The sequence below is a fragment of the Tachyglossus aculeatus genome, chromosome 18 (assembly GCF_015852505.1).
Source record: "Tachyglossus aculeatus isolate mTacAcu1 chromosome 18, mTacAcu1.pri, whole genome shotgun sequence".
NCBI lineage: Eukaryota > Metazoa > Chordata > Mammalia > Monotremata > Tachyglossidae > Tachyglossus > Tachyglossus aculeatus.
Window position 1 is genome coordinate 32,601,540 of NC_052083.1, and position 11,189 is coordinate 32,612,728.

Sequence of the window (11,189 nt, forward strand, 5' to 3'; positions counted from 1 at the left end):
CATCATCCATGAAAGTAAAATCCCCATGATACTTTGCCCTTCCGAGGTTCACCCTGTCTTCTCCTGACAGCCATTGTCCCTTCTCCCAACAATGGGGTTTGGTTGTGTGCGCTACCTGGGAGTAGGAGTTAGGAGATGTAAATTCTAGTTCTAGCTCTGCCAGTGACCTCCTATGTTACCTTGGACAAATCACTGAACATCTCTGAGCCTCGGTTTCCTCATCAGTAAATTGGGGATAAGACTCCTGCTCTCCTTAGACTGGGAGCCCTGTGTGGGGCAGGAACTGTGTCTCTTCAGATTCTCTTTCCCAGCGCTCAGCACAGTGCTTGGGACAGAGTAAATACTTAAGAAATACCAGCACAATGATTCAGTGATCCAATGGAGTAAGGATTTCCTATTGTTAAGGGGACTTTGATTCTCTTTTCTAGTAGATTGGAGTCCCTTGTTCTGTCCTTCCTGGTTCTCCATTGAGCTGGCCATCATCATCAATCGTATTTATTGAGCGCTTACTGTGTGCAGAGCACTGTACTAAGCGCTTGGGAAGTACAAGTTCCCAGTGGCCAGAACTCCAAAGTCTGAACTGGATGAGGGTTCTTTGGCGGCCTGGTTGCAGTCCAGTGCCAAGACAACCTGTTTCACGCCCATAGTTTGGGGACACAAGTTGGGGTGAAGGATGGAGTCTCCGGTTACCTAGGCAATTATATGGGAAAATGGCTGCATATGGCCATCAATCCTAGCTTTGGGAGGTCAATTCTGAAGCAGCGTGGCTCAGTGGAAAGAGCACGGGCTTTGGAGTCAGAAGTCACGGGTTCGAATCCCGACTCCACCACATGACTGCTGTGTGACCTTGGGCAAGTCACTTAACTTCTCTGAGCCTCAGTTACCTCATCTGTAAAACTGGGATTAAGATTGTGAGCCCCACGTGGGGCAACTTGATCACCCTGTATCCCCCCCAGCGCTTAGAACAGTGCTCTGCACACAGTAAGCGCTTAACAAATGCCATTATTATTATTATTATTATGACCTCTGGCATCCTTGCTGGTTTGGGTTACACTTCCTAGAAATCTGGAGGAGAGACTAGGAGGAGGAAGAGGGAGCAAAACTACACCTCCCTGGATTGGGATTAGAATACAAAGCTAGATGTTTCCTACTGGTGCAGCCAGGCAACCAATTTGCCTGCTGGGGAGGGCCCAAGGACAGGCAAACATTGTAGTTTGGTCCATTTCTTTTTTATCATATAAAACATAAGACAATTAGAAGCCCTCAGGCAAGTTGCCAGAGCCACCCCCCACAACCCCTGTCTCAAAGTTGCTTAACCTGAGGCTGCCCTTAAAGCACGAAATCAATCTGATTGTTATTGTGAACTCACTGGGAAAATAAATGTGGCCACTGTCTCCCCTCTGCATTTTTACGGCTCCAATCAGCGCATTACCTCAGCACTCATAACGACCTGAACCCTAGCACTAAAAGCTTTATCAAATGACTCTTGAGAGGCTGCTGTATCTATAGGAAAGAGCCCAGCTCCTACTAGTTCTAATTCTCCTCACTGATTAACCTCATCACTTTACAAATAGTGGCCTCCCTCCAACTGTCAGGAAAGATCTACTATCTCAATGCTAGTAGTGAGTTCTTCTCTGTCATCTCCCCTTACAGGGTACTTTTTATCCTGCAGGGATAAATAAGCTAAAGGGAATCTACTATTAATATCTAAAACTAAATTACATGTTTATCAAAATAAACTTCCAAGATCCATTTGGTAAAGGAGTAGTCTTGGTTTTAATTGTGGGATTTTCCTTTCTTCCAATTTAATCATCTGCAACATATAGCCAGGAGAAAATCAACAGTCTAATAACACTTCACCTAACTCTCCAGACTGCTCGATGAATTTCGCTGTTTGATGACACCAGATTTAATGAGCATTCCCAACAATTCACTGCATATGTGAAAGAAATCATTTCAAACCATGGACCAGGGCCCAAGTCTGTCATTTGTGTTATTTTGGAATTTTTTCCTTTAAACTGCCATTTCCAGTTCACAGTGAGGGTGGGATTGAATATTTTTTTAATTTAAATGTGAAATTCAAGGGACCTCTCTTGTCCCCCCTCCACATTTTTGATGAAGTTCTGTTCAGGTTTTTAAGAGATCTGATTAGCAGACACATTCAGTCAATCATCATCAATCGTATTTATTGAGCGCTTACTGTGTGCACAGCACTGTACTAAGTGCTTGGGAAGTACAAGTTGGCAACATATAGAGACAGTCCCTACCCAACAGTGGGCTCACAGTCTAAAAGGGGGAGACAGAGAACAAAACCAAACATACTAACAAAATAAAATAAATAGAATAGATATGTACAAGTAAAATAAATAGAGTAATAAATATGTACAAACATATATACATATATACAGGTATACAGTCAATAGTGTTTATTGAACACCTTCAGAGAGCAGAACACCATAAGGGACTAGGACAAGGGACACATAGCTCTTAGGAGAGTGCAACAGAGTTAATGGCCATGATGCCTGCCCTCCAGGAGCTTACAATCTAAAGTGGAATCAGACACTGAAATAATTTATAAATGGAAGGAAGACTCATAGGAGTATGAGTTAGTGCTTCCAATGTAGGGTGTGTAAACGGGAGAAGCAGCATGTCCTAGTGGACAAGGCACAGGCCTGGGAGACAGAAGAACCTGGGTTCTAAACCCAGGCTCCACCACTTGTCTGTGTGAGCTTGGGCAGGTCACTTAACTTCTCTGTACCTCAGTTAATTCATCTGTGAAATGGGGATTAAGACTGTGAGCCCCTTGCGGAACATGGACTGTGTCCAACCTGATTAACTTGTATCTACTCCAGCGCTTTGTCTGGCACATAATAAGTGCTTAACAAATACCATTAAAAAAACCCAGATATGCACGTAAGTGTGGAGCTGATGTAGAAGTCCTGAAGGGGTAGCTGAGGGGTTGTAACCTGGGGAGAAGACTTCCTGGGAGGCATATGATTTCAGGAGGGCTTTGAAGATGGGAAAAGCTGTGGCCCGGTGGGTCTGAAGAGGGAAGAGTTTCCACACTGGGCGCAAGCAAGAGGTGACAAGTGGGAGGGATGAGAAGCTAAGATTTCTTGGAAATTTTCAACTCCGTTTTGTGCCAAGTGTCACCTGGTATTGCCCCGGGAAGAAAGGCCCCACCACAGCTCTGTTGATTGAGCCACCTGAGGGCCTGCTCTTCAGTGACAAGGACCCCCATTGCTCAGAGCATAATTTATCAATAAATCAGTCATATTCAAGAGGCCAAGGAATGTGTCTAATTTTCACCCATGTATCTTTTTTCCTAGTGCTAAGTACAGTGCCTTGCACTTAGGAGGTGCTTAATAAATACTATTAGTACCACTATTATTAGAGCTTTGTGTTCTATAGATAACTCTCTCTAGGGATTGGTTTGAGAGCAGAACTACTCTCCTCTGGCCAGCTCGCAGAGCACAGAAGTGGGGACAGCTCAATGCAAAGCATCCCCACTGAAGCAAAAGCAACTCAGGTGCATGCTTGGCTGGTGATGGGACAGACCTTTCCCCCTTAACCATTCCTGTCTGACCAAACTCACTCCAAATAGCAAAAGGCCAGAAAAGGCTCATTATTCCAAGTTCAGGGACACCTGAGCTGTTATGGTTACAGTCTCAGCATCAGGCGCGTCATCTTGGAACAGCAGGACCATTCTGGCTAAAGGTTGGGGAATGGTAGTTTGTCTGGTCCTGTCTCTCTGGCTTACAAGACTCCAGAAGGATTGATAGGGAGGAAATGTTAGGTGTCTGTCTCTCTCTCTTTTTACAGACAGGATTGGGAAGAGGGCAGGAGACGGTTGTTTAGAAGATACCCTGTGGAGCTGGTGACCTGGCTCTCTCTCTAGACTTGAGTAGAGTAGACGGGTAGCAGTGGGTAGGAATGTGTGGATTCTGGGCCAGGAAACTCAGTGGCTGCCAAGCCTCTTTACGCTTGGTCATCACTTAGTCAAAGACCAAGATGCATAAATTTGAGTCTTTCTATTCAGGCATGCTATTAAACCGATGGTACTTTACTCTCTTTCCGTCAGTTATGTTATACTTCTTTGTTTTAAAAAAGTCCTTGGTTGCCAAATTAAAATGTGCATGAGTACATAAGAATCACTTTTAACAATGTGCTAATCATCATCATCAATCGTATTTATTGAGCGCTTACTATGTGCAGAGCACTGTACTAAGCGCTTGGGAAGTACAAATTGGCAACATATAGAGACAGTCCCTACCCAACAGTGGGCTCACAGTCTAAAAGCTAATATCAAGGCTTTATATCCAAGTCGCTCACCTTCCATGCTCATTTTAAAGAAACATTTTGCCTCTGAAGAAGCAGGGATCCTACAACACATACTAAAGTTAGTGTTTTTCCACACTTAAGAGATCCTCAGCTTTCAGCAGAGAGAACTCTATTACTTCCCCGACCTGCAATTTATTTTAGCGCCTGTCCCCCTCACTCAATTGTAAGCTCCTTGAGGTCATGAATGGCATCTTCTAAATCTCTGCACTCCCCCAACCACTTAGTACAGTGGTCTGCACGTGGTACGTGCTCACTGAGAAGCTGCGTGACCTAGAGGAAAAAGCACGGGCTCGGGACTCAGAGAACCTGGGTTCTAATCCCGACACCACCCATGTCTGCTGTTTGATTGCGGGCAAGTCACAATTTTTCTGTGCCTAAATTACCGCATCTGTAAAATGTGGATTAAATTCTACTCCCTCTTACTTAAACTGAGTCCCACATGAGCCAGAGACTGTGTCCGACCTGATTAACTTTTATCTACCCTAACGCTTAGAACAGTGCTTGTCACAAGTACACTAATTTTTATTAAATGCTATTAATGATGATGATGGGAGAGCCAAACACTGCAATGCTGCTTCCTTTCCTTCCAATCAAGAAAGGTTGGTGCTACATGTTTGAGCAGGATCTCATTGCATCTCAGATCCAGTTTGTTACTTGTTTTCTAATGTGACAGACTGTTGGAAGCGCTATAGAAATGCAAGGAATGAATTCTGTTTTCACTGTCTTTGTGGGCTTGGGAGGAGGAGCTGGAAAATGCAGTCTTTGCAGGCTTGTGGAAGGGACGGGGGAAGAGTTTGCTTTTTGGCATGGTGATTAATGTGATAACATGCATTTGATTCTGAAATGTTTAATCACCTTATATCTCTATCACTGCGTGATGGAAAATGCACCAGTTTCTATTTTCATCTCCGTAAAGATTCAGTCAGATTCAGTTAAGTGATCTGCAATTATTGCCTCAAAATCTTAGGGCCTGCTGCTGCTCTAATCATTCTAAGACCAACTGGTGCAAACAGAGATGGGTTTAGGTGGGGACAAAGTGAGCAATTGTTAGGGATGGTGATCTAGAAAGTATGGGGTGGGACCCCGAGATATATGAGGCCCCAGAATCTGTTTAGGAAATTAAGCAACCAATCAATCGTATTTATTGAGTGCTTACTGTGTGCAGAGCACTGTACTAAGTGCTTGGGAAGTACAAGTTGGCAACATATAGAGACGGTCCCTACCCAACAGTGGGCTCACAGTCTAGAAGGGGGAGACAGAGAACAAAACCAAACATATTATCAAAATAAAATAAATAGAATAGATATGTACAAGTAAAATAAATAGAGTAATAAATACGTACAAACATATACATATATACAGGTGCTGTGGGGAATCAATCAATCAATCGTATTTATTGAGCGCTTACTGTGTGTAGAGCACTGTACTAAGTGCTTGGGAAGTACAAGTTGGCAACATATAGAGACAGTCCCTACCCAACAGTGGGCTCACAGTCTAGAAGGGGGAGACAGAGAACAAAACCAAACATATTAACAAAAATAAATATTAACATATTTAATAGTAAAGGACCCAAAGTGCTTACGTTTATTAGGTAAGGTGTGGGGGGGATGAAGAGGGAGAGGAGGGGGAGAGGAAGGAGGGGGCTCAGTGTGGGAAGGCCTCCTGGAGGAGGTGAGCTCTCAGTAGGGCCTTGAAGGGAGGAAGAGAGCTAGCTTGGCGGATGTTGGGAGGGAGGGCATTCCAGGCCAGGGGGGTGACGTGGGCCGGGGGTCGACGGCGGGACAGGCGAGAACGAGGCACAGTGAGGAGGTTAGCGGCAGAGGGGTGGAGGGTGCGGGCTGGGCTGCAGAAGGAGAGAAGGGAGGTGAGGTAGGAAGGGGCGAGGTGATGGACAGCCTTGAAGCCGAGGGTGAGGAGTTTCTGCCTGATGCGTAGGTTGATTGGTAGCCACTGGAGATTTTTGAGGAGGGGAGTAACATGCCCAGAGTGTTTCTCAACAAAGACAATCCGGGCAGCGGCGTGAAGTATGGATTGAAGTGGGGAGAGACAAGAGGATGGGAGATCGGAGAGGAGGCTGATACAGTAGTCCAGACGGGATAGGATGAGAGCTTGAACGAGCAAGGTAGTGGTATGAATGGAGAGGAAAGGGCGGATCTTGGCAATGTTGCGGAGCTGAGACCAGCAGGTTGCGGAGCTGAGACCGGCAGGTCGGAAAAAGGGGGTAGCAGTGTTTTAAGGAAAAGAACTACTGCCCTGGCAAGGAACGTCACTCCTTGAGCATTACTGCAAGGCCCACCTTCACTATCAGACTCTAACTGGGTCAAATCCAGATGCAGGGCTGTAAATTTGGATGATCAGTCAAGGGTCAGCAAATCTCTAGTGCCAACCCTGGGAGTAAGGAATATGAGACATGATTCTCAGCAATGGTATGCAAGTGATTTGCTAGGATGTAGTTTGTAAACTCCTTGAGGGCAGGGATAAATGTTTGGGAGAGTACAAAAGATTGAGTAGACACAATCCCTGCCCCTGGGTTTATTATCTAAGTCTTTTGTACTCTCCCGAGCACTTACTACAATGCTCTACCCCAGTAGGCGCTGAGTAAATATTACTGATGACTTATTATAGCAGCCCGTAGCTTATACTCTGCCCTCTCATTTAAAATGGGAAAGGATTTTTTTTCTGCAGAAAGTTTGCCTTTTGTGAATCTACAGATGGAGAAGCAGCGTGGCCCGGAGGATAGAGCATGGGCGTGGGAGTCAGAAGGAGCTGTGTGAGCTTGGGCAAATCACTTAACTTCTCTGTGCCTCAGTCAACTCATCTGTAAAATGGGGATTAAGAATGGGAATTAACCTCATGTGGGACATGGACTGAGTCCAAGCTGATTAGTTGGTACAGTGCCTGGAACATAGTAAGCGCTTAACATACATCACCTAAAAAAAAAAAAAGGAATCACCAAATTGAATTAGGGTCTCAACTAATAAAGGAAGGAGAAACTAACATATTTCTGTAACATCTTAGTTCTGTATTTTGCTTCCTAGTGCCTTTGTCGGCTTGGAAATTTCAACAGAGTTGCCCTGCTAAATATAAAATCTGGAGGACGTGTTTGGACTTGGTTCCCACTGCTCACCGCACCTAACTAAAAGCAGCGGCAGCAGGTTCAGGCAAGGCCTGAAGGAGCCCTCAACTAGGGACTCAAATGATGCAACCACCGCAGAAAAGGGTGAGCTGGCCATGGTTCAAAACTTCCACGTGATTATGTCACCTATGCTTGCTTGTAAACATGTATTACTGTAAATTAAGATCTTAAATCCCTTGTTCACCCCGGTGGGTGCAGACGTACTTTAATATAAGGTCAACAGCAGTTTACAACAACTTCCCTCGTCAGAAAGCCGTGACTTACGTTATTGTGGATGTTATCCACGCCTGGAGATTGGAATTCTGGAGTACATGAGCCAAGTGCTTTCTTTGAGTTAGTTAATTATTAGTTAGAAGGTTTAATATATGTCTGTGAATGTGTCAAGCACTGTGCTTAGCACTAGGGTAAATTCAAGATAGTCAGATTAGATGCAGCCCCTGTCCCATATAAGGCTCGCAATCTAAGAGGTAGAGAGAGCAGCTAACGTAGTCCCATCTTACAGATGAGATCACTGAGGTCCAGAGAAGTTAAGTGACTTCCCAGAGGTCACACAGAAGGCGGGTAGATGACCTGAGACTTGGAACCCAGGTTCCCTGGCTGCCAGCCCCATGTTCTTGCCAGAAGGCTTGGCTGCCTCTCATTTCACAGACCTGGCTTGAGCTGAACTACCACTGAAATGAGCGTATTACTTCCATGTTCGTCCTTGGAAACCAATAGGAATTTTTGCCGCAGAACTGCACAAGATTGGGCCCGGTGTCAACTGCTGGGCCCAAAGAGCCAGGAAGATTCAGCTCATTGGCATGTAAATTGGGGGATTACTTCCTATGGCGACCCTCACACACAAACAAATCCATCCCGTTGAACATGACTACCAATTTCCCCACATAAAACCCCTGAGAACAAAGCAGGATTTAGGAGGAGGCGAAGGTGGGATCAGAGAGTAAGAGACCACCAACAGGGGAGTTCAAAAGGCCTGGCAAGAACAGAAAAAAGGCAAGCTGAAGAAGGAGGAAAGAAAAAAACAGTGAATCTCCTACAGAGGACCAGCAAGTGGAACTCATAAGGGGCCCCAGACTGGTGGAGTGAACTGAGCCAGAGGCCCAGAGCTGACTACAGCTCTCTTGCTGGTTTTGTGACTGCCTGCCCTCCTTGTAACTCAGAGGACGTACATGAATCAGATTCAAAGATGTGACTCTTTACTGACTTACAGTTGTTTGATCAGACTACCTGCTTTCCCATGGCCAGTAATGAAGAGCATCATTACCGGGTTGCAACTGACAGCTTCCTGGAGTTATGAGGGTCTCTCATGAATGCCAAAGGCTGTCGGGTGGACTGCATGTAGATCTTGTCTTTTGGACAACGCCTGAAGTTTCTTCTTGCCTTGTCACGGTCTGACCTCCAGGTTTGGTCCCCTACAAGACATTTTGGCTTAAGTGAGGCTCTAGTTTGCTTTCCCACTGCGGCTATTGTTGCCAGGGTGCTCATGTGGATGTTACGATTGCTGAGCATTCCAATTGCCCTTCTTCAATCCATTCCAGGACAGCTAATTTAACATCCCAGTCATTCATTCCCACAACTTCTCACCCACTTCAGTGAAGTGGTAGTAAAGCATCAATGCTCAGTGAATTTTTGGGTTCCAAGACCATGTTATTGGAGACACTCGTAGGACAGTTGTACGGCACATTGCTAACATCAGTTTCTGCTCTTCACTGGCTTTCTAAGCCAGGCTATATGTGTGGTATCTAATTCCCTAAATGTTCTTTCTATTTGAAGATGAATTTGCACATATAACGACCGTTCCCTGTAAGGCTGAGACATTTACCATTTCGAGTGCCTGACATTGTTTTGGGATTTACTTCTAGGCTTATGATCCTCTTAAAACTTCTCTAGAAGAGCCACATCTTCCTTGACTTCAGCTCACCAGACTCTAACATTCTACTCCCATATTCAGAGCCTGAGGCTAGTATTAGTAATAATAAGAATTAAAATTATTAAAGGCTTCCAATGTACCATACATTGTGCTAAGCACTGATGTGCACAGAGAAGCAGCGTGGCTTAGTGGAAAGAGCATGGGCTTTGGAGTCAGAGGTCATGGGTTTGAATCCCGACTCCGCCACATGTCTGTTGTGTGACCTTGGGCAAGTTGCTTCACTTCTCTGTGCCTCAGTTCCCTCATCTGTAAAATGGGGATTAAGCCTGTGAGCCCCCCTTGGGACAACCTGATCACCTTGTAACCTCCCCAGCGCTTCGAACAGTGCTTTGCACATAGTAGGCATGTATTAAATGCCATTATTATTTTTATTATGTAGATATAAGAGCAGAAGATGGGACACAGTACCTGCATCACCTGGGGCTACCAGTCAAAATATGACTTTACAGATGAGGTAATTGAGGCACAGCGAGGTTAAGTGACTTGCCCTGGCAGGTGAATTAGAACCTGAGCCTCTTGACTCCAAGGCCCATTCTCTAACTTCAGAGCCTCTTTGAAGTTTGCTCTGATCTCCCTCCTTTGGGCCACCCCATTTCAGCTCTCCATAGAGCTGTCATTTTGGTAACCTGCCATTGTCCATTCTATCCCTATTTCAAAGCAGTGAAGTGATGAGGTGAGCACTGCAGATGAGTAGGTAGGCTGACTGCATACCAGAACTTCAGAATGGGTGATCCCGCCTTCCTCGTAGACATGAAGTGTAGCCACTGGTGACACTGACGAAACTGCTCTAGAAACTCGCTGGGATGCCTGGGTTGGGTCCTGATCTCATAGCCACACACAAGGTTGGAGTGCACTACAGCTCTTTGATTTAATCTAAAGTTCAATGCTCGGAGGGCACCACACTCTATTTGACAGTCTCCCAGAGGGCACACTGATTTTCTTGATTTTTCTACTTCTTTGTCTTGGACTAGCTCAGAGTATGTAAATGGTTGGGGATACTTCAAAGCATCGTAGAGAGACAGCCATTATGATGGCCAAGAGGGTCAGATGCTGGGAAGTCCAGTTGGCCCAGGCTTGCAGGAGGAGCCACTAAATGGAGCATTTAAATGACAGCTCAAGATCTCTATCCCTCTGGGCAAAGCAGAAAACTTTGGTATGTTGACTTGTATGTAGCATCCTCTACTATGGGACCCAGCATTGCCTAATGGCTAGAGCACGGGCCTGGGACTTAGAAGGACCTGGCTTCTAATCCCGGATCTGCCACTTGTCTGCTGTGTGATCTCGGGCAAATCACTTCCTTTCTCTGTGCCTCCGTTACCTCACCTGTAAAATGGGGATTAAGGCTGTGAGCCTCATGTGGGACATGGATAGTGTCTGACCTGATTATTTTGCATCTATCCCAGTGCTTAGTACAATGCCTTTAGTACAAAGCACCCTTCACAGGCATTTTGCTAGGTGGTCGTCTTCTGCCCACCTACTCACTCATTACAATCCACATCTCAGTGGAAATACAACTGGCAAGGACAAGAGAGCACAAGTGGCACTTACGCAAGCCACTAGCACTGTAACCAATTCTCATCATCATCAGTGGTATTCACTGCATGCTTACTGTGTGCAGAAAGAGCCCTGGGCTAAAGTCTTCTTCTACATATGTTCTCAGTCCTGAAGTCTCAGGACCAAGCTGTGTCAGTTTTTCTCAATAGGAGATTCCACCCAACTGGAGTTTACCCGGACAATCAACTTAAAGAACTGATCGACAGAATTTAGCCTATAGCATCTGCA